General features: G+C 42.7%; 1 protein-coding gene across 1 annotated transcript in view; it reads right to left on the reverse strand.

Moving 5' to 3' along the window:
• The window catches only part of RRAS2 (RAS related 2), a 48,083-nt gene that overhangs the window by 14,051 nt on the left and 9,268 nt on the right, over positions 1-24,764 (reverse strand). The gene's annotated exons all lie outside the window — the stretch shown is intronic.

Consider the following 24,764-nt stretch of genomic DNA (forward strand, 5'->3'; position numbering starts at 1 on the left):
GCTAAAACTGAACACAGCTTAGGGAAGGTAAGCAGGGTTTACCTGTGTGCAGCCATTTACTACTTTATCCAAAACGATAATGGGTAACTGTTTACCTACTCTAGTCAACGCTCATAAATTGTAGAAATTGCTAGGAGAGTCACTGAATTTCCTGGTTCCTGCAGAATTTCTACCATTTTCTGGTCACTCCTAGGATGTCCCAGCAGGAAATCCTAGAAACTTCCAGCAGCTTTTAATGTTCTCTAGCAATTCCTCCATTTCTCTGAGCCTCTGATGGGTTTTAGAAGTTTCTTGGAATTCTTAAAAGTTTCCAAGATTTCCTCTCCTGCTCTCAGAGCCAGTAATTTCTAGGAAGTGTCAGGAATTTCCCAGCAGTTTTGTAACAATTTCTAGCAACAGCTCCATGCAGCACTAGTGATGCTTATTTTGTAAGCTGAATAAAGTTCAGCAGATCACCCATGTTCCCAAGGTTTCTCTCCTGGGTATAATGACTTTAAGCACACACACCCTCAGAAAAGAGAACTCCTGAAAGCAGAGTAATCCATGAAATGGCAGTGTTACCCACTACCTAAGCACAAGTGCTTCACCAGACACTGCTAGTCCGGTATTCCTCATCCAAAGTGCAGAGCAAAGCATGTTCTGCTACATCCTTCTAAAGACTGAGTGATCCGGTATTGCATACTGAGGTAACAATACTACCCAAAGATGACAAGAGTAGATTTCAAAGGATGAATTTTTAGCTTGCATGCAGTCACAGCAAACTTACTTTCACCCCAAACTAAAGCACACTGGCAGAACAAATCTGAGCTCTGATCAAACTCCTCCTTTCCTGCACTCAGTGCAACAGGCACTGGGGGGATGTCTACCCTGGCTGTTCAGAAATCAGGCACAGCGGGCATGTGCGCACCCAGGTGAATGCCAGTCACTGAAGGAGTACCATCTGTGTATGACTCAGTCCTGCAAGCCAGCAAGGAAATAGGAATGCTTTTAAATTGCATTTTAGCTTCTGGGAAGGGGGGGAAAAAAGGGGAGGGGGGGGAATAGATAAAAAAGGGGTTTGTTCTGGTATTAAGAAGGTATTGTCAGAAGCAGAGTGCATCTCCTTCCTTGTGTTATAATCAGTTCTTACTGAAGCATCTCTGCCATCACACAAATTCAAAGATACCAAGACACCACTCTGTTCCTCTAAACTTACTGAGGTCAAGTTAACAGATGTCATGGCAGCAAAAGAATACTAATGCAAACAAAAAAGAACTGAGATTGCAGCACCAGCCCACTAGTCTCCTTCAGACACATCACTGTCAGTGCAGAATATTTAACCCTGGTCTTGCAGACACAGTTTTATTAATATGGTTATCACAGAACCATAGAATGCTTTAGGTTGGAAGGGATCTTTAAAGGTCATCTAGTCCCTGCATGTGTTCTTGTCCATTTCCAGTGTTGAGATGTCCATGAGAGCTGGCTGCTGGCAGTACTTCATCCTGACTGCTCTCAGCTAACTCCCACAATTTAGACATGGCCACACCAGGTTTCTGCTTTAACAGCATAGGTTCCTCTGAAGAACTCATCAACTAACCTGCAGTTGCCTTACTGGGAGGAACACACCACCAGTTGTAACACACTTTACCAGCTGGGTAAACTATACATAAGCTATGCTCATATACCACAACCTGCCCATCGTGTGGTTGGCTACAGGAAGAGCAGGTACAGGTTGCTGTTGAATCTATTCATTTAGACCTGGCACCATACTGAAAAACTGCTGACCCCTGAAGCAGAGCCCCTGAACAGCTCTGCCTGTCTCTTTTGCATCTTAAGTAGACATCAGTAACTCATCCTCCCAGGATACACCTACGCAGTAGTCTCAGTCGCTCTGTACCAACAGCACCACAGTGTAACCAGCCAGCTACCTGCAGGCAGCAATGCCATTAAAACAACCACATGCCCCTGAGGAGGATCAAATCCCAGCAACCTGTCCCACCAGAGATGGCTGTGACACATGAGATGCTGTAATTCACTCATTTCTCATAGTGTTTCATGTAAATGAAGTTGCTCATTTTTGGCAAAGAAATGGTTTTTCCTTTATTTAGAACCTTCATCCATGCTAAGCAATCTCCCCTCCAAATCCTCCAAGAACAAAAACCCAAACACTAACCCCCTCCACAACAAACAAACAAACAACAAAAAAAACCTCAAACAAACCAGCAGGCACAGGCTCTTAAATGGAGCTCACAAACAAACATGAGAAGTGCCTATTTGCAAACAGCACAACAAGCCCCCAGAAGATGTTGCTCTGACTACAATTTGTTTCTTTACCTTGCTTCCTCTGAAGATATAAAGCGGGGAAAAAAAAAACCCACAGCCTTCAAACTGCTCTTGCCTTTCCTTTTGCCTGTATCTATGACTCAGGGAGTGCTAACCCCATGCAGTGCTACAGGCTGGGGACAGTGTGGCTGGAGAGCGGCCAGGCAGAAAGGAACCTGGGGGTACTGGTTGATAGCAGGCTGAACATGAGACAGCAGTGTGCCCAGGTGGCCAAGAAGGCAAACGGCATCCTGGCCTGTATCAGGGACAGTGTGGCCAGCAGGAGCAGGGAGGTCATTCTGCCCCTGTACACTGCACTGGTTAGGCCACACCTTGAGTCCTGCATCCAGTTCTGGGCTCCTCAGTTTAGCAAAGATGTTGACTTGCTGGAATGTGTCCAGAGAAAGGCAACAAAGCTGGTGAGGGGTTTGGAGCACAGCCCTCTGAGGAGAGGCTGAGGGAGCTGGGGTTGCTTAGCCTGGAGGACGCTCAGGGGAGACCTTCTTGTTCTCTACAACTACCTGAAGGGAGGTTGTAGACAGGTGGGGGCTGGTCTCTTCTCCCAGGTGGCCAGCAGCAGAACAAGAGGACACAGTCTCAAGCTGCACCAGGGGAGGTTTAGGCTGGATGTTAGGAAGAACTTCTCCATAGAAAGAGTGATTGGCTATTGGAATGGGCTGCCCGGGGAGGTGGTGGAGTCACCATCATTGGAGGTGTATAGGAAGAGACTGGATGGGGTGCTTGGTGCCATGGTTTGGTTGATTAGATAGTGCTGGGTGATAGGTTGGACTTGATCTCAAAGGTCTTTTCCAACCTGGTTAATTCTATTCTATTCTATCCAGGAGCTTATGAACAAGCCTTTTAGGAATTAACTTACTCATAAAATATAAATTAGGTCTCAGGTCTTCTGTGGCCTTTAACAGTCTTTGATACATGGAATAGAAATTCACTTACGTGAACATACAAGTGTTTACTTAAAATCACTTGAAGAATCTGACTCTAGAAGGGATGATTCACAAGGAAGGGCATTTAAGTCCTATGTTTCATAAGGAAAAGTTGGTACTAAATAGAATAAAAAAGGGTGTCTAAAACATAGTTTTGCCAGCAGTGTATCTAGTAATTTGGGGTGCTGATTTGGAAATCAAAGCACACACTCTCAAGTTACTCCCTATGTCTATCCAGCTTCAACTTCCATTTCTCTGAATTCAAAGTCACTCTCTGACTCCTTACATCTCTAAACTGGTAAAATATACCAAGCTTTAAATAAAAGGGAGAATTTGCAATCCATTCACTCAAGTAGACCATCTAAAGCACAAGTTCATAAGCAAAGGCAGCATTTTTTACTGAGAAAGGTCAGAAAACCATGATAATCTCAGAGGATTCTTTATGTTTTCCCTATTATCTGTCCAAGGGCCAAGAACTGCAGCATGTTCTGTAGTCTCCAGGGCATTTCTGTGATTCCCTCCACCCTTTTTGTTTTGTTGTTGTTGTTTGGTTTTTAAAAAAAAGGGAAATTACACACAAAGAGAGAATGCTAGGCTATGTACAGAGACATGGAACAGCTCCTCCCTCAAAAAGGGAACAAAATCCCAGGCACCCTGATCCAAAATCAGCCACATCTCCAATTCAGAACGAGCAGATGCCAGAGCTCCCCCATGTAACAGGCCTCTTCAGAGCAACTTCTTGCCTCCCATGAAGATGTGTTGCCAAATGTGCTGTCACAGCCTCTGCAGGAGAGGTTTGCAAGGCAATTAGCATTGTGGTTTACCTCCAAGCACTGGACAAAACTAAGGTGCCTGAAATAGCTGCTGGTTTTGAAAGAGTCTTCCCAAATTGCACTAGGACTATTTGCCACAGGCAGCACGTCAGCCACAGCTTGCAGACCTCATTCACTTAAGGGTTATTTACAAAAATTGTGAGGCAGACACTGTTTCTCCAGATGAGCAGAAACGGACCTTACCGATGCCATGCAGACTGTTTAAAGAGCTAAAGGATGGCAGATCACACCCCACAACACACCACAAAGCTGTACCCTGACTTTTAAATGCTGTCCTGCAACAGTGGGAAGGTGTCTGCACGCCCAGCAAGCCCAAGACCAAACACCAGCTTAACAGCTTTGTAGAGGTCAAGGAGTTTGTGGCAGAACTGCTTGAAGACTATGAAGAATTCAATTCCAGCAGATGCAAACCACTGCCAACAGACTGGTTTTAAACTGACACCATGTCCAGACAAACTACAGGAGCAGACACACACCACAGTGTTTGAACACTACAGGCCACCCTTATGAAAACTGTTTGTGCAAGTCCTAACGCCTCAAAGCAGCTGACCTGCCCAGCTACAAAACCCACTGAAAGCTGCAGTGGGTGCCTGAGATGCCAGCTGCTACAAAACACACTGGGCCACTCTTGACCTGTTACAGACCAGGCTGCCAGATCTGCCCCTCCAGGAGCAGCTGAGTCTCTATGACATAAAGTCAGAGGAGCTAAGTCTCATTCAGCTGGCTCCAATGCAGTTGGCCATTGCCTGCAGGAAATCATTAGAAGAAACTACATTTCCTCTATGAAGATAGTAATTGAACATACTCTTCTGTTACACCACTCCCTTAATCACTAGTGAAATCAAGGCTCTTTCCACCCACCTCCTAGAAGGGAAATGAGAAGCTGAGCCCAGCAGTCTCATCAACCATTCAATTTACCCAAAATATTATGCAATAAGTTTTCTAGGTTTCCTCTTTCTAAGGCTGCTGAGGCAATCAAGTCCAGGGATGGGAAAGCCTGCCAAGGACACAAGCTCTTTTACAGAGGCAAAAAACCCCAACAACCAAATCAAACACAACCAAAAAAAAAACACCACCAAAAAAACCATCCTCACACCACCTGCAGCTGGGCATTTCACCACCAAAACCCATTCCCATACGTACATTTGGCATCTTAAAATGCACTTCAAACACATTTCCTGGCCCTCATTGGAGTTTCTACTTGCAGTGCTTGGGAACGACGACACTACTACCCGGAGTGCTGCTCTTAGCTGTCTTTCTCCATTTAAGGCAATTGCAATCCCTACATCATTGTTCCAATCACTTGAGTCTTTTGGCAAGGAGAACATGCGAAAACCTGCCTTCAGTTCATCATCTTCCCCCCCTTGTTATGCTGCCTGTAACATACATAAGGAGATTCCTCCATTAGCTGGACTCGTTTACAAGCTCAGGAGTCCCACTCCATAAATTAATAAACACAACTAAGTAAAGACATCTTACACGCAAAGATGGAGAACTCCAGTGCAGTTTCACAGCTCTTAGGCAGCTTTTCTTAGTTACTCCTTGTAAGGTCACCAGCAGTTCACAAGCTGAAAAACTACCTATTACTTTCTTTTGCACCAACAGGTAAGTTTTAAGACATGAGAAGTCAGACACCGTCATTGAAGGTGTTCAGAAGGAGACTTGATGGGGTGCTTGGTGCCATGGGTTAGCTGTTTGGGTGGGTTGGATTGGTTGATGGGTTGGACACGATGATCTTGAAGGTCTCTTCCAACCTGGTTTGGTTTATTCTAATAAAGGTTTATTCTAAGAGGGAGCTGCTATGACCTGCAGTTCAGAGGCTGGTTACATAATGTGCTTACTTTTCTTTCCACAACACCTGATGGACATGCAATGAAAAGCAGCACAGTGAAAGCACACCACTATGAGTAATTTAAGGGAGTAGTACATGGCAAAATATGTATTGATCCCTGCTGTGTCTATAATCTGCCATTTGTATTTACTAAATATACACTTGATGTTTCAAAGAGCCACTAGTTGCTTATTTAAATTTTTTCCCCAAGTTTACATTTTTGGTTTCAACCCAGTGAAGGCAATGAAATAAAAAGGTTTCCACCCTCCAGCTTAAGTTACAGACCAGCTCTGGATTTAAATAGAATCTACAATTTCAGCATTGCAAAAAAAGCCCAAAAAACCCTTCCTAGCTATAATTAAGTTAGAACTTAAACCAAACACACCAAAGCTTCAGCTTTAGACTTGAGTACATTCCCAGATACCTGAAATACATGATCTCAAGACTACTTCTAACACTATAACCTCTTATCCAGGTTTTTCCTTGTTTCCTCTGCACTTCAAGAACATCTGTCTGTTCCTGTCCCACTCAGACGTGAAGTCCACTTTGTGATGTAGAGCGGCATGTCTTCACCGTGGCCACAGAACAAGTAGCAGTACCATCTACAGTCCTACCTATACCACATTGATCAGATCACAAACAAATTAACCCAGAAAAAGACAGAAGCCTGACCAAAGTCTCTGCTAAACAGGTTGCTTTCTTGAAGTACTTCTGGCATTTGTTCTTCATAAAGTGAATCAGTGCCACAGGTAGAGACCAGAACTTTAGTGCCCTGGCCACTTAGGTAGGACCATAAATTAGACAGCTTTCTGTTTGAGGTACACTGTAAATGCTTTCTTAGACCATGAAAGAAGAACTAAATGACTGCATAAGTCAGTTGGTAACCTTCACTGCTTTGCTGCTCATGGAAACCTTACAGCCTCTGCCTTCAGCTCTTCTACCTAAGAAGAGTGACTCAGCAGCCAAGACTACGCTAATGTGACAGAGCATCACACTGTGCCCTTCTCCAGGCCACAGAGGAGGTTAATCAAGGAGTTTTAATCTACCTTTCCACCTCTATCCCTAGAAGGGCACAACAGGTTCAATGTCACCACAGACATGTTCCTAGAGGATGTGTGCCTGTAACCTGCCACCTCACTCAAGCAGTGCACTGGCACCAGTCCAGAACTAACACACCTCATAGAGCTGGTGATCAAGCAGAGCAGTCACTAGCATCTCCACATCTGTAGAGGTTAACTGAAGAACCTTCTTTCACACCACACAGGAGGCTTCTCAAGTAATTTCTTTAGAAATATTTGAGTTGGCAGATGAGGGAACAAGGAAAACATGCAGGGAAAAAAACCTGAACTGACTTCTGGAAGCAAACTTAAACCCAGACTACATTCCAGAATAAAGGAACAGACACAGTGAAATACACAAATTTAGTATTTAGCAGAGCCCAATGCACTTGGACCACAGAGAAAAACCCAACCAATCAAAAAAATCCCAAACCAAACAAGAGAAAACCCACAGTGCTGATTAGATAGCCTTTGGCAAACCTGTTAAATACTTAACTTACAGAGAGACATTGAGGTGGTGGACTGTGCTCAGAAAAGGCCTGCTGAGGGGTCTCAACAACATGTCTTATGAGGAGTAGCTGAGGGAGCTGGCATTGTTCACAGAATCACACAATTGTCAAGGTTGGAAGGGTCCTCAAGGATCACCTAGTTCCAACCCCCCCCCACCATGGTCAGGGACACTTTCCACTAGATCAGTTTGCCCAGAGCCACATCCAGACAGTCTGGTGAAGAGGAGTCTGAGGGGAGACCTCATTACTCTCTACAGCTACTTGTAAGGATGATGGAGTAACTAACAATAGGACAAGAGGAAATGGCCTCAAGTTGCATAAAGGGAGGTTTAGATTGGATATTAGGAAAAATTTCTTTATTGAAAGGGTAGTCAGGCATCAGGACAGGCTGTCCAGGGAGGTAACGGAGTCATATCTCTGGAGATGCTCAAAAAACATATAGATGCGGCACTTCAGGATGTAGTGGTCATGGTAGTGTTGGGTTGATGGTTGTCCTTGATGATCTTAGAGGTCTTTTCCAAACTTAGTTATGCTATGATTCTGTATACTACCCCAACAGCAAGTGTCCACTGGCTGGTGTTGGGGAGCAGGAGACTGATGCTGTTGACAACAGGGAGTGCCACCCCTGCAAAGGGCTGGACACTGCACAAAGCAATACCAGAAGGACTGCAGGAGCTACCTGCTACAACCCAGCATCATATTATACAATCCCGACAAAGAGCTTGAGTCAGCATTGAACATGCTTTGCTGGCAGAATAGAATCAAATTAGCCAGGTTGGAAAAGACCTTCGAGATCAAGTCCAACCTATCACCCAACACTATCTAATCAACTAAACCATGGCACCAAGCACCCCATCCAGTCTCTTCCTAAACACCTCCAGTGATGGTGACTCCACCACCTCCCCAGGCAGCACATTCCAATGACCAATCACTCTTTCTGTGAAGTTGTTCTTCCTAACATCCAGCCTAAACCTCCCCTGGTGCAACTTGAGACTGTGTCCTCTTGTTCTGCTGCTGGCTGCCTGGGAGAAGAGACTAACCCCCACCACAGACACTTTGTAGAATGAAGGGAAGTATTCCAGTGTTGAACAGCAGGGAGAGTGGGGGACCAAAGGTCTAGCATTACGCTGATAAACCCAAGCTGCAGAGATAACAAATAAAACACTGGTCCATGCTACAGAAGGCCAGGTGTATTCTCCTCCAATTATCCCATACTCATACAAATCTCCAAGTGTTATTTTCTTTTGGCTACACAAACAGTAAAAGCACCTTCTCCTCTCTTTCAAAAGATGTAAGTTAAAAGATAGGGCTGGTAAGCAATAGATGATGCTTCTCTCAAAGTAGCCCACTTCCCACTGCTCTAATGTATCCTGCCAGTGTTGTTATGGCTATCCAAGGAAACAGATGGCACTTGTAACTACAATTACTGCAATTATCCAGTGATGTGAAACACTTGATAATTTCATGAACAGTGAAAACTGAGACACAAAGAGAGAAAAGGATTAAGCTGGAAAAGAGTTACAGTGGAAGAAAGATGATGTGAGCCATATACAAGCTACATCATTTGGAAACTTCTAGGCAAATTGAAAAGTCATTCTTTTGTTGTTGCTAAAGTACTCATGTTACAGATAATACTAGTACTTATGATTAAGTAGGTGCTTAATCAAATTTTAATGGTTCTGTTAAAGAATAATAATGGAGAATATAAAGTCCTTAATAACTCAAGGCAGCCTCAGAGTGCATCCACTAGATTATCCCCAACATGCTAATTCTAAGACAGAAGAGACACAAATCTTATTCAGAATCTAAGATATGGCAGGATATAAAAATCAACATTTGACTTAGTTATATCTTTCCCTTAAATTTTTAAGCAATGCAAGCATTGTCCAGAGCTTGTGCTTAGTCTGGACGTGCTAAACAAAGTACCAGTTAGTCCTATTATACAGCCACATTCTCCTCTCTATCCACTGCCTTCCATCCACAGTGATCACTGAACAAGCACATGAAAACATGACTACTGTCACCTGTGTTCAATTAACAGCTGTATTGATTGCACACAGTCAAACACAACCCAGCTCTTTGTCACTGCTCAAAGCACCTAAAAACAAAACTAAACTTCTTCCATGGCAGGTATCGGGGACTGTGAATTAGGATCGAAGAAGCAAGAGGAGAAATTGGATAGGGGGCAAAGTGTCTTCAATCCGAAAGCTAATGCACACATCTGAATTCTGTGGACACAACTTCCATTTTCCTGGTTCTTAAATGAACACTTGAACTTTGTATCCTTATCCAATGATGTTCTTCTAGATAGCTATACACTGGGAAATTCCACAGATTTCACCCAGGGTTCAGCAGAAACCATCCACGTTAGGGATTTAAGAGCCTCAATGGTTCTGGAGCATCAACTTAACTGTGCAGATCACACAGCAGACTAAGATTAGGGCAGATGGCAGACTGAAATCAAACTGACTTTTGTCCTCTGAAAGGGAACATACATCAGCTCTTCACACCTTTCAGCACTCCCAAAAAAACTGCCTGGTAGTTTTTGGCCTTGGCCTTTCAATAATGCAGCCTTACCTTCTCCAACCCCACTTGAGCTGCAGCAGCAAGAAAAGAATCTCTCTTCTTTTTTACCTCATACTCTTTTGCTCACATCCTACCAATCTTAAACACACTGTTCAGGTAACTCTTGCAAAGTGTTAATGCAGCCTCCACACTTGGGTTATGGACAGAGTGGGCACTGGTTACAGGCGCATAGGATCACCACAGATGAACAGAATAAGCCAGGTTGGAAGAGACCTTCAAGATCATTGTGTCCAACCTGTCATCCAACACCACCTAGTAACTAAACCATGCAACCAAGCACCCCATCAAGTCTCCTAAACACCTCCAGTGATGGCGACTCCACCATCTCCCCAGGCCGCCCAATTCAATGGCCAATCACTCTTTCTATGAAGAACTTCTCTCTAACATCCAGCCTAAACCTCCCCTGGTGCAGTTTGAGACTGTGTCCTCTTCTTCTGGTGCTGGTTGCCAGGGAGAAGAGACCAGCCCCTGCCTGTCTACAACCTCCCTTCAGGGAGTTGTAGAGAACAAGAAGGTCTCTCTTGAGCCTCCTCTTCCGCAGGCTAAACAACCCCAGCTCCCTCAGTCTCTCCTCATAGGGCTTATGCTTCAAACCCCTCACCAACTTTGTTGCCCTTCTCTGGACACATTCCAGCAAGTCAACATCTTTCCTAAACTGAGGGGCCCAGAACTGGACACAGGACTCAAGGTGTGGCCTAACCAGTGCTGAGTATAGGGGCAGAATGACCTCCCTGCTCCTGCTGGCCACACTGTTCCTGATGCAGGCCAGGATGCCACTGGCCTTCGTGGCTGCCTGGGCACACTGCAGGCTCATGTTCAGCCTACCATCAACCAGTACCCCCAGGTCCCTCTCTGCCTGGCTGCTCTCCAGCCACTCTGACCCCAGCCTGTAGCACTGCATAGGGTTGCTGTGGCCAATGTGCAGAACCCAGCATTTGGATGTGTTAAATCTCATGCCCTTGGATTCTGCCCATCTGTCCAGCCTGTCAGGAGTGGGGGCTTTTAATATACATTTTGAAATGCATGTGAAGATATTTTTAAATACAATCTTCCTGAAAAAACAGTTGATACCTTAAAAAAAAACAAAACCCAACAAACAAACAAAAAACACAAAAAAAAAACCAGCTTTCACCTATTAAACCCAAACTGAATCTGCACTGTGCTTGTGTTTCCTTTCAGTTGCTAGCTTATAGCTCTGCATGCTGGACATCAGCTCTGCATGAGCAGCTGTACATTTGAAAATTATAAATCAGAGGCAAAAGTCAAACCACCCCAAAACCCAAGTACACTCACGTGGAGACCTGTTTTGAGCAACATATGCATTAAACTTTGGCCTACTGAATGCTTCCTGGTGATGCAGTTTTCATTACTCATGACCAGAGAATGTATGCTTTCACTGCCTGTTAAGACTTTGTAATGCCCCAAATCAATGCCTCTTAAATGCCAGTAAGCACCTACAAAATTCTTTGAAGGCAGCTACACCATTTCTCAAGTCAAAACACGTCTGACTGTAAAATGTACACTAAACTGCAAGCACAGATGTGTCCTGATTTCTTCTAATTTCATCTTATCTTCGTATGTACAAGATATATGAACTTACCAAGTATTTAATCACCCTGATCTTGGCCACTTGCCATTCAAGGAATGTTTAGAATATTCACTACATACTGTCTCTCCAGCCATACAATTTTATCAGGTTCAGATAGCTCTCAAGATAGGAGCTGACACAAGCACTTGAGGATGAACTCAGGTTTTAATCTCATGAAGCCCATGATATCTTTTTAAAAGTACATATCTGAGTTTAGGATCTGCATATAACCAGATAACAGGGAAGACAGCTATGAGAAAAAAAAAACAAACTTTTTTTTGAAGTCTTCTCATACACATGAAAACATTAGAACATCTCAAGATACATGGGGCAATGGAAAAGCTTTTGATTTATATATCTAAAACAGCAACAGAATAAGACAACCAAATAGAATAGTTCTTTGCTTCAGGCTCTTTACCTAGACCAGTCAGCAACACACATCAGGTTAGAGGTTATTAAGAATCATAGAATCAAAAAGGTTGGAAAAGACCTCAAAGATCATCAAGCCCAACCTGTCACCCACTACCCCACGACTACTAAACCATGGCACCAAGTGCCACAACCAAACCCCTCTTGAACGCCTCCAGGGACCCGTGCTGAGGGCATTTACAGTTTATTAAGGAAGAAGCCACTTCACAGCTCCTAGAGGAACTAAAATGCAGATTGGGAAAGTTAATTTCATGGCAAAAAAAACCCAAACAACTTGAGGAAAGTGCAGGTATTCAGGTCAATTCTGACCTTTTCAAATAGGTTCCAGTTGCAAACAAACTGCTTGCTAATTGAACTTTTCAGACTGTCTAGCCTAGGTTATGGACATTTCAATCCATTATGCAGTAAGAAGCCTTTCCAGCCCAAGCAAGCCAGTAAAACAAAGCTTCACTTCAGCAACCAGTGCATTTTACTAATGTTAACTGCTACTCCACATTTTAAGCACCTGAAAACATTCAAGCCCTAGAACTCCACATGAAGGTAAGGTCAAACATTTAATACCTTTCTTATTCTGAAAGTAGGAAGTAAAGATCTGCACTGGGTAGTAAGAGACTGCTGCTACATTTCAGTTCTCTATGAAGCCAGGTGCTACTGGTGGTTGTGTATATTTGTAAGAGCTTAGAAGTAAATATGGGCTTCGACCACAGTCAATTACAAAGAGCCAAGCAGAAAGCCTGAGGAAGTTAAGTTCTCCACATTCTTCTTCCTAAAACATTTGTTTACCATGGAGATAACAGCCAGGTTAACCAGTGTATTCCACCCAGAGCCTCAGCTAGTGATTTATTAGGATTAAATATCTAAATAAACATATACAGATGTAGGATAGTATTTCACAACACACTTGAACTACATTGGCAACATCCTGCTGGTGGAAGAGGAAGGTTTTTTTCATCTCCACCACAACCTTCCACTATGGCTTCCTGCTGCTTGTAGCACAATCGAGAGACCAGACAATTCAAATTGCCAGCTAGAATTTGTCCACCATTCAAATACCAGCCAACTGCAAACCACCTTTAAATGTCCAGACAGTTCAGGAAAGCCAACAGTATATCAATGAAAGTCTTCCAAACTAAAGCTTTCCCCTTAACTCTACTAGGTATATTTTTTAATGTGTGATTTCCATATCTATCTCTATGCAAAGCGACAGATTGAACCAAAAGAGCAAAAGCTTTCAGAAGTTTTTCAGCATACCACTTGTTCTGTTAAGAGACACAGAACACAGGTAATTAAAAGTTCAGATGATCCTTTTGGAGCTGGTAACACATCTCATTTATGGTGTGAGATCATTGTAGCCACAGACAGCAATACATTAGTTCCTGTCCGTAAGTTTCTTTCTATTACCACAACTTGGACAATATCCAACATGAAAACATTCAGCTTCATTAGCAAAGCCTGAAGGACTTTATTTTTCAAAGATTTATTAACTGATCATTAGAAGCTAATTATTTAGGAAAAGGCTATAAAATAGCACTTGTATCTAATGAGAAGTATTGTGTCAGAAGATAAGCATAGTTCCAATAGCTTTATTTGCCCAAATTATGTATTTATTCAACTCCAACCTTTTGCCCTGAGACTAGGCTGTCTAGACTCATTTTGCAGACTACAAGCAATTACCATAATCTGTAAGTTTTCAAAGTGCCATAATCAGAAGTGCCAAGAATGCTGAAATGACAGTTCTAAGTGTTATTTAGCCATCTATTTTCATTAGCAAGCACAATTATTACTAGCCTTTCCCCCAAATCCTTGCCCAACTGAGCAAACTAGGCAAAGCAGCTACCTTTAAGACATGGAAACTTTAAATGAGAATGAAAGAATCTTTTTGCCTACCTAGGAAATAATGAACTCCTTCGAAGTGTGTTACTCCAGAATGAGTGCCAATACATGAAGCTGCACAACACATGCCCAAATCAATTAAAAGGAAAATACACTAGGCACCTTCTGCTTTACAAAAGGGCATCCCAACAGCTTGCAGGTGGTAAGTTATCATCACACTAAAAAAAAAAACTACACTAGTGATCACCTGCTAAATGCATTTTTAATAAAGCTGTTTAAGTTTTTCCTTGCCCCACAAGACACATTCCAAACCTGATTGACTCAACACCTGCCAGCCCCACACTGCAGTTCTGGCTGGCAGCTCAGTCAGGAGCACCCGTCATGCCAAGCCCAGGTCTTTCTGCACATCTCTATCAGTCATCACACTGTATTCTAAGATAAAAATGTGCTTTCCACCTCCTGAAACCATTTCTCAGAAGTTTGTGGCTAAGCAGTGAAACCTCAGATAGAGGGGGAATTTGTACTGGTCAACAAGTGGGTTTTTTTCCAACAAGTCATCTCTACTTTCAGATCTGGCAGCTTCAGGCAGGCCCAGCACAGGGGCTCCCACAGGGACCAAAAAGGACATGAAAGCACCTATGTGCCAGTCACTCCTGAGTCCAGCAACAAGCTCTGTAAGCTTAAATGTCCCCTCTGTGAAGAAAAGTTTCTCAAGAGATGGACATTTCAGCATCATATTTTTAATCAAGACCCATCAATGAGAAGCAGTCATAACCTCAGCTTGGGATTTAGAGCCAAACAGGAAAAGCTTAAGAGTAATTTTTGCCTTGTCTCTAACTCAGGTGTCAGGTTAATCCATTTAATTGTGAGAGTGAAAAGGAGGGAAGGATATCTTTGCCAAGATAAGGCAGGCTGTGCAAGCAGTTTTGTGCTAGGACAGTGTGTCCAGATCTTCCTGTCAGACAAGCAGCACCTTTGTTTTGTTCACCTGCTTGGGTACTGGGTTCAAAAGATCTGATTCTGACAGAGGGGAAGAAAAAAAAAAAACCCACTAGATTTGGTCATTGTCAAACAAACTTAGCAAAGCAACCTGAGAAGTTACTCCACTCCTGAAACAAAACATTCTACCCTATCTCAGCAGAGATACCTGACACAGATTTCATGATGAACCAAAAAACCCAAGCATGTAAACAGAGTCTAGTCTCATAGGTGTAGACATTGCTGCTTCCTAAGTTGGTGTTTCACATTATACTTCTATTTCCAAAACCACCAGGTTTTTTTAAGGACAAAAATTAAAAACCCAACCTACAGACTTCAAGAAACCTGCAGTGTGGACTTGTCTCACTGAAATCAAGCTTCAGCTGGACAAACCACTCTGAACAAAGTAATACTGAGCATTTTCCATTACAGATCCCAACAGAATACAATGCTTTTTCTTCCAGCCTAATCAGTGCTTGCACACAGTCTCTCTCTTACTACCACAGCACCAGCAGCAGATTTCAAGATCAGAGGTTATTACTCCTTCCCATCTGACAGCAGTGTAATTGAGACTGGTTTTCTCATCAAGCAGTAAGCTGCAGTGCCGCACGGGACTGTTTACAATAGGAAATGCAGCATTTCATTTCTGACCTTTCAGAAGCACAGCCACGTGCACTGGAACTTTTATATTACAGACAGTTTGCTGAAGTTCCTAGAAGAAATACAAGGGTAACAGATAAAGTTTTATCCTAAACATAAATGAAAAAAATAACAATAAAAAGAACCTGAGCCACCAGACTGCTGGCTGGGAGCTTAGAAGTTACTGTTCCATGTTTTGCACCAGTGTCCCACAACTCAACCCCAACAGACTGTCCTGTAGGAGCTCCAACCCCTGCATTTTATGTCTCTGAGATCTGTGCCCATGCCTGTGCTACACTTACATTCACACCTCGGTGGCACAAAGCTGACTTCACTTACAAACCAGCAAATTTCCATGCTAACACATGAAGTTTATGTACAACCTAACATTTTCTGTGCACCTCATCTCCAATACATACTTGCTTATGCTTATCCCAAAAGTACCAAATTGGACAGTACCTATTTTATTTGAATCATTTTTAGAGTATGCACAAAGTTGTACCAGAATCACACAAGGGATGGGGACATGCTTTCCTGGCAGAGGATGCATGTATGGCCCTCCTTCTCGTTCCACCGAGCAGCCGGCTGCCCACAGGCACACCCCAAATCATTCATAGCATTTATGAGGGAGGCTGTCAAGAGCAAGTTCTTGAGTGGCATTATCCTTCCAATTAAGAAAGACTTTATAAGCACAATGTGACCGCTATTGCCACAACTGACATCTGGGGAAATATGCACAGGCTCAGATTCCAGGAACCAGAAACTATCTGGTTGCTAATACTGACATGTGAGCAAGATTTCATAGTGCAGAACTGGTTACAAGCGCTGTCTTGCTAAAATCAGCTTGGTAGCTGGTCCACAGGGAAAAGGAAGAGATCCTAAAGGCCCAAGTAAGCACAATTCAAATATTCTTTAGGAGTAGCAGAATTTTCAGCCTCAGCAACTTTAGCTTTTGAAGTCAGAAGACTGCCAAATAGAAATATGCTTATGTTGCCAAATTTTATTAAAAAATGCTTTAGCTTTCAGTATTCAGGCTACATATTTAAGCAAGCAGAAATGTCTATCTTTAAAAAGCCTATTTACCAGCAAAACATTTGCTTATACTAAAACCAAACACAGTGTTTTCTTCCCCTTTGCCTCTGCACCTGCAGGTGTAGTACCACTCTTAGTCAGCACCACCCCAATACCATAGGGCAGGGAAGCACGTAGGAAACTCAGAGGAAGCTCACTTTTTGCTTTGATACTACATAGGAGAGAGGTAATCAACACTGCTTAACATCTATGGCATTAACAGTGTTAAGATGAATAGATCACATGACCTTTGAGACAGAGGACCTAAGCAGTTAGGTGTTAATCCTGTCTTTCACACTTCTAAGAGAATTTATCTTAATAACCAAGACTGTTTTACTTCAGTGAGACTATAATCTCCCCCAAACCAAGTGCTGTTATAAACAAGGCAAATTAAATACCTCCTCCATCCTCATTCAGTTAACAAAACCCAGCCACACAGTATGATGAAGAGGAGGCTTAGCAGACCTCAGTTAAGATCAGCTTCGCACCACACGACGCCACAAACACCAGTTCTATGTGCAAATACCTGCTTTCACATTACAAAAAGCCACATGTTACAAACCACATCAAGAAACTGCAAGCAAACATGCATCAATATTAGCAGACACCACACGGAGTCAACAAATGTTTTTACAGTATGGCCATTTATGGTAGCAGTAAAGAAGGCAAATGAGAGCAGAGCAGTTGTACACCGAGCAGCATCACTTCCCATGGTGGAGCTGACTCTAAGTAACAGTTAAAAACATTATCTGCACTAAACACTACATCCACAGACAATCCTTTTTGTTTAGGGAATTCACATTTTGAGCCATTGAACCTTTGGAGGTCCCTTCCAACCCAGACCATTCTATGATTCTATGATTTCCTAGTTGTGTAGACCTTGGGGTCACTGGAAAGCAAGGTGTCATATTCTCTTCTCCAACATCCTGTTTAGCAGTACATGAGAGCAGGTTCTAGAGTAGTTCTCTGCCCACAATTTGTGAGTGAGGTTCCTCCAAGAGGAAAAAGACCTTAAAGATCAAATGGAGAGTGAACATTAGAGACAGCCTCATTCAGAAGCATGCATAAACCGCCAAAAGGCAAGTTTTGCTTCTTTGAAGAGCTGGATGCTCAAACCCTGAGCTCTACAGTGAAGAGCTTTTCTCAGGAAACTATGGGTGCTGCAATTTGTTGTTTGAAAAACAAGTGCTCCTCATATTGTTAGCCATATATGGCACAGCACTGAGACAGCCATTCTCCACTCCTGGTTCTGTCATCTAAAGCTTGTCAGCACAGCTTTGCTTAAGAGATTGGTTAGCAAGTTAACAATGCAAAACAGGCTTTAACATCAAAATGCTCACCCTACAGTACAGTAGCAAACACTTTGGAGACTATTAAATGACTCTACAGACCTTAAAACCATTGAAAGAATGCAAACTCCCATCAGACCTACACACGCTCATCTTCCTGCATTCTTCCCTTGCTCTTATCTAACCCATCATGACAGACTCAGGAGAATCATTGGTGTTGCAGACCCAAACCCTTCCACGAGGCATTTCTAGTATTGTCTTTCTGCTGGTGTCCCAGGGCTTAGCAGACTCCCCTCTCCAAAGGCCTTTCATTTCTTCTGATACTATTTTATTCTTTCACACAGCTTGCTTCAGGGAAATGCCCCACCTCAACTAGGAGAGGGCAGAAGTACCACCAGTTTACAAACAACAGATTTCAGTTCAGGTAAATATTTTTCTCAGCCTTTTCCAACACTGTGACTTTCTATGCTGATTCAAACATGTTTGAGCCCAGTTTTCTGTTTGGACTTCTTACTAAGAGAGGCACAGCTAAATCTTCATAACTACCCATACCTTCAAGGACAGCTCTTGACTAAATTTCACTTGAATAGATTCAATTATTATCTCACTTTCCTGATACTCCTGTGTTGACTAAAGCACAATCTCGTATTTTAGCAGGCTTAGAAGTTCTAAGGGAAAATATGAGAGGCACATCACTAAATATGTACAGCATTTGTTACTCTCCTGCACTGTACTCATGTTGATCTGTTCATCAGCCCATCCTCAAGGCTGGCAGGCTTTTGGATTTTCAGGCTTGTTAAAAACTAAAGGTTCAAAGTCAGATACTTCAGTTTAGTAACACCATATAGTCAAGATGTGCTCTGGGGGTTTCCAGCAAGGTGATTTCCCTTCTGTCCCCTGTGTGTTCTCACTCTTGCAAAGAATTTACATAATTTCTCAAATAAACTTGTTTTCTAAACTTAAAAGCGGCCCACAACCTGCAGAGAGCCACCAGACCACATGAGTTACCTCATTTGCATTAGAGGACACATGGGAGTTTCTCTATATAACATTCCTTTACAGGCATCAATTGAAGACAACAGCATCACTAGGTGGGGAATGCAGGTGTACCTCAGATGCATGGGGGGAAAAAAAAACCCATGGTAAGGTCATGAAAAGCATCAGTAAGCTATCTAAACCATGTACAAATATGATCAAAGTGAGGACAGAGACACTAGGGGAAAAAACACTCCATCATGCTAGTCTTATTTTCCACTTAAGACAAGCTGGTTCCACCACCTGCTGCTGTTCCTCTCCAATTTTATGATTATTAATTTGTAACAAATATTTAATGAAGTAAGCTGCCTTCTTCAGGGCAGACTCTGCAAACAGCTACTGCCACAACAGCTACTCCCACAACAGCTACTCAAGTAACTTGATCACAACGAAGATATTTTGCTTAGCAAACCCAACAAGTTACTTATGCCAATATTCTTCGAGCAGACAGCAAGCTCAGAGGATACTAGTATGAATCCATCAAGCAGCACAGATAGTGTTAGATTTCTACACAAACTACTAATGACTTACAAGAGAGGTGCTTTTCATCATGTTGACATGACAAATAAAACTTAGACTATCAAATTACAATCAGCTACACTATACTGGTTTACAGTCTTTCAACTTGACAGGTCCCACAAGGTTTTCCAACCTTGCTGCTTTTGGACAACTTTTCAAGCCCTCTAAAGCCATCCATCCATTCCCCACCTCATTTCTGGAGGCCATAATCTGAGCAGAGGCTGTTGCCAAAGTGCAGAAGACAACAGCATCAGAATTAGGTATCCCACACAAAGCACAGGAACAAAGGCAAACCAGGAGTTTCTGTAGCATAAAGTAAAGCAATACTAAAATCCCCAAACAAATCGAGTTCTCCTCTCTCCAAACAAATTCACATTGATAGAAATTGAGCAGCTTAGTAAACAACTGCATCAGCTCATTCATAACTTGTACAGAAGAGAAGAACTCCTGGTGAACTAGCCAAACTCACTGCACACTGCAGCCTTCTAGTACCGTAAACAGGTTAAAAGCACTTAAATAAGTGGCTTTATCATACATCTAGTAAGGAAGATAACTTCAATCACCTTGTCCTGAAGGAAAGAACATACAACACCTAAAGGCACTCCATCAGATATGGCAACTTCTCAATTCAAACTGTAATGTGCAATATTCTTCCCTGGTCATTTGAAGTGCAACTTTAAATGAGTGAGAACAAGATTATCTAATTGTTTTCTTGAGCAATGAACTTAGGCAACCTTTTTGTTTAAAGGTATAAAGAGGCAGCAGTACAATGAATGCCATCTTAAAAACATGAGTGGCAGGCAAAGACCTTCAATTTGATTACTTTTCAGAAGGTTTTAGCACAGGGTTTGATCAGAGCAGTTATTGTGGGGGTTTGGTGTTTTGTTTTTCTTTTTAAACAAACTATTGCTGTTTCCGCTGCCTCGTTCCACCGAGCAGTGATCTTGTGGTAAAGGCATTCAGTGAAGAGAAAACAGAGTGTGGAACGCGGAGGCAGTCAGCCTTCTGCACTGAAACCACAGGAAAGCACATTAGCTTCTCTCATTTTTATAGATTAGAAACAGGTTCTTCAACTTCTTCATACTTAGAATAATGGACTATTCACATTTCCAGTAACCACAGGTGAAGTCTCCAGGCAGGCAGCACATCAGTACACCAAGTAGAAGCCCTGCAGAACACCTTATCTTCTCACTAGTTAACTGGTGCACAGCCAAATGTGAAAGCACCTCTGAACACTCACAGCTCTGCCAGCTTTCAATACACAGCAAAACTCAGGTTATTTACAAGGACAGGGTGGATGCTACCAATTAAATGCAAAGTACTTTCTCTTCTGAGCTGTCTTCCAGCACTAGAAACACCGTGGCCAGCAGGAACAGGGAGGTGATTGTCCCCTGACCCTGGCGAGGCCACACCTTGAATACTGTGTTCAGCTCTGGGCCTCTCTATGTAAGAAGGACATTGAGTTGCTGAAGCGTGTTCAGAGAAGGACAACAAGGCTCATGAAGGGCCTTGACCTTCTGGCTCTCTACAAGTTCCTGAAAGTTGGCTGGAGAGAGGAGGGGACCAGCCCCTTCTCCTTAGTGGCAAGCAACAGGACTAGGGGGAAACAGATGCAAGTTGCACCAGAGGAGATGTAGGCCGGGTATTAGAAAATACTTCTTCACTGAAAGGGTTATCAAATGCTGGAATGGTGTTATGCACTTACGGACATGGTTTCATGTTGACCCTATTGTACTGGGTTGAAAGTTGGACTGGATGATCTTGAAGGTCTCTTCCAACCAACTATATTCTGTGATTATAAAGTATTTCAATTGAAATCGTAAGTCTTGTAGACTCATTTCATGTGCATGTGTTAAAACACCTTTGATAATGACCAAAACTCAAAACTGATGAGGTAGGCTGCATGCATCACAGACTTGAGCAGAACCAAGATCCCATCACCACACCGGTTTGACTTTTTTGTTTTTCCTCCTTCAGAAAGCAAGCCAAGTAACAACAAAGTCCTCTTCAAATATGTTTTGGCACTGACTGCCTACATGCTTCAGGTGTAGGAAAAGATTGTCAGATCTTGAAGGTAAGACTTGCAAACAAACCTGGGGATATCTTCCTGTGAATCACTATGGTAGTTCACTGCTAGGAGAGCAGCCAGCCACTGGTTTGTGACAGCATACACTTCAAAGTGCTAGTGTGGAACCTGCTCCAATAAAAAGGTGTTCAGTCAGCGATAACAGAACTAGCAATCACATGGTGGGGTGCCCAGGGGAATAAAGCAGCACAGGTTGTCTTCACTAACTAGAATACACATTTTCTAGATTTAGGAGAGGGTAGGAGTAGCAAAATCCATTCAGTGAGTAAGTTACAGAAAGATGATAAACACCTAGCCAAATAGTGTTAGGCAATCACAGCAGCACCTCATAATGACTGCTCTCACTGGGGAAAAGCTGCCACATTTGACATTTCTCAGGCTACTCAACTGGCAAAGAAGTCCTCATGTACAAACCAGCTAACTAAAGCCCTGCAGGAAATTTTAAACTTTTAAGATAAGCTGTTCAGCTGTTAGAAAACTCAAGTCTCAATTATCTAGTCTGAAGCAAGTGGCTGCACCTTAAATTATTCATCTTCAGCAATCACCCTGAACAAATTCTTCCGGCTGACCACCTTCCCTCACACAGGGAGGCAGCCAGCCAGTGCCTTTTCCAGATCACCTCAAGAGGTGCAGAGCTTTTATTTCCTTCAGAGTTTTTGTAAACTGAAGAAATGCAGAGAGCACAGAATTTCAAGGTGCAGTTTTAGGTCTTAAAACCCAAAATTCTTCAACCTTGAGCAAAATCCCTAACTCAGATTTGAAAACCCCAGCTATTCAGTCAGCACAGGTCAGGTTACTTTCAAACTCTGCTCAAAGTGAACAATTCTATTACCATCTTCCTTTTTTGGGAGAAGAAACCCTGGTGTTATCAGTTGAAATATTCAAGTCCTCCCACAAAACAAGTCAAAGCAGCTATGGAGGAGGGGAAGCCACTATTAAAAATGTGTGGAATGTAACTTACTTGGAAGAAGGCAGATAATACTGGGACAAGGAAGTTGACTACTTCAGATCTGAGGCTTTTTTTCCCCTCCCAGTCCAACAATATTGGGCAATTTCAAACTTACAAATATTAGTGAATTTCATCAGTCTTTGTAGAATATACATGACTAAAAACTACTGTCATAGAGAAAAACAAACAAACCCACATTAAGAACTCCTTTGGTTATCTGAAACACAGTGTATCTGTCCTAATGGGTGCAAAAACTTCGAGGTAGCAAACAAAGTTTATAACTACTTCCAAATCTGAGCTCTGATGTGTCTTTTTTTAATTCAAAGAATTTGAGATGCATGCATCAAAGGTATACCCTTCCAACAAACTAGAAACAGAGCAGAAACCCCACAGGAGGCAAAATATTTTCTGTTAGTACATTTAGGCCACAGAGAGAGGAATTCAGAAATTTTGTCAGGTTTTAAATAGCCTTCTTCCAAGTAAGACACAATCTAAAAATGTCTCTTCACACAAAGTAATGCTCTCAGAACTCGAGATCAAAAAGCTAACCTACTGACAGGTAGTGAACTAGCTTTCAGCCTTTGTGGTCTGAGAGATGCAGAGGCACCTACTGCAGTTAGTCTAGTGAGAAGACCACAACAGCTCAAAGCCTCAGAGGGGCCTTAACATCGCCAGCTGAACCCGAAAGAAATCAAACCTCCTGCTCCATGGGCTGATCAGACATAGTCTAAAGTCAGAGAGACCATCAATTGAACATGCTCTGATTGGGTAACAGGACTCACTCATCAGTATCATACAGAGGAGGCATTTTGCAATTCTTGTGTTTGCCCTACACAGTAAGAGCAACCACTCTTAAGTCTCATTCTCCCTCCTCTTGACCAGAGCAGGAACTTCCCCCTTGTTGCACCAGGTTTCATGTAGGTATACACACATGTTCAGTGGCTAACCTGCTGCAGGAGCAGCTGCTTGTGCCATCCTTCCATGACTTGTTCTGCCTGCACACAGGTCGCAGCTCCATATGAACTTCAGAGAACTTTATCTGTGTTTTTGTTATTATTTTAACAGCATCACCCTTGATGGCTGAAGTGATGTGACAGAACCAGTTAGGAACTGCACAGCTGCTAGAAGCAGAAGCATCTTAAATTATCCTCACTGCTGAATACTAATTTTCATTTAATGCTTAATGCTAAAATCATGGTCAAAGAGTTACAGTGAGCAGCCCAATTACCTTCTCATGATTCTAGAGTATCTCCAGATGATCAATCCTCTCATAATCCATGTATGGAATGAAACATACACATTCAGTTACTGTAGCAATCTAACGAGATGAGAGGTTTAAGATTTTGTACTTCAGCAGCTGGTAGTATCACCTCTACAACATACAATAATACTGCCCCAAAATCTAGAGAAGTAGTTAAACAATACACAAGATGCACAGTGGTTTAGTATGCCTTTCTCCATAGTTTAAAGGAAGAGACTCTGGACTTGAAAGAGCTAGAAACCTAAGCACGTGAATCAAAGGCTAAGCAGTCAACAGCACTGTTAGTTGGTGAGAACCTGTTGAAAGCCAGCATTAAAAGCAGCAAGGCAGGATATTCAGTGTGGTCCATCCACTGGATGCCACAGGCAGAATACTTCATTGCTAGAAACAAACAAAAACTACCCCACACACACACACCTCCCCCCTCAGCCCCACAGAGATGGAACATCTCTCCCCATGGTCTGAAAGGTCTCATTTAAATACTCTTAGACAGCAAGGCAAGACACATTTAGCCTAGCCTAGACATCTGTTTCACCTTGCTTGTGTACCAAGCTGGAATTTGGCCTCACAGTTAACTTTCAAACTTGAGGGTCTGGAAATGGTTTAGAACATACCAGCAAACTTTTCTGAATTCATTGCAGCAATATAGGAGTGCTGCTGAGCACAGGAAGATATCATCCGTGATATTTCAAGGCCCCAAGGAGGATCTCCAGTTGAGTGAGAATTCTCAGCAAGGCAAGGCTTCGGTTCACAGGGAGTAAGAAGATCAGTTAAAAGGAAGTCAGAGTATGGGAAATCAAAATAATACAGCGTGTGTATTTGCATCTTGGAAGTCATGATCAGGACATATGGTCAAGATTCAGATAACGTTAGGGGGCTGGGAAGAGGCAGGAGAGGAAGATGCAAGGGCAAGGATAGTATGTTTGTGGAGGACTTCAAAGACAAATTGCAAATGCAATTGCAGGACAAAGTTCAAATACACTCACAACTGCATTCACAGTAATGCTGGCTGATGCAAAGCCAGG

The sequence above is a fragment of the Melanerpes formicivorus genome, unplaced genomic scaffold, assembly GCF_026170545.1.
Source record: "Melanerpes formicivorus ecotype bairdi unplaced genomic scaffold, bMelFor1.0.p_v2 SCAF_16, whole genome shotgun sequence".
In the NCBI taxonomy this organism is placed as follows: Eukaryota; Metazoa; Chordata; class Aves; order Piciformes; family Picidae; genus Melanerpes; species Melanerpes formicivorus.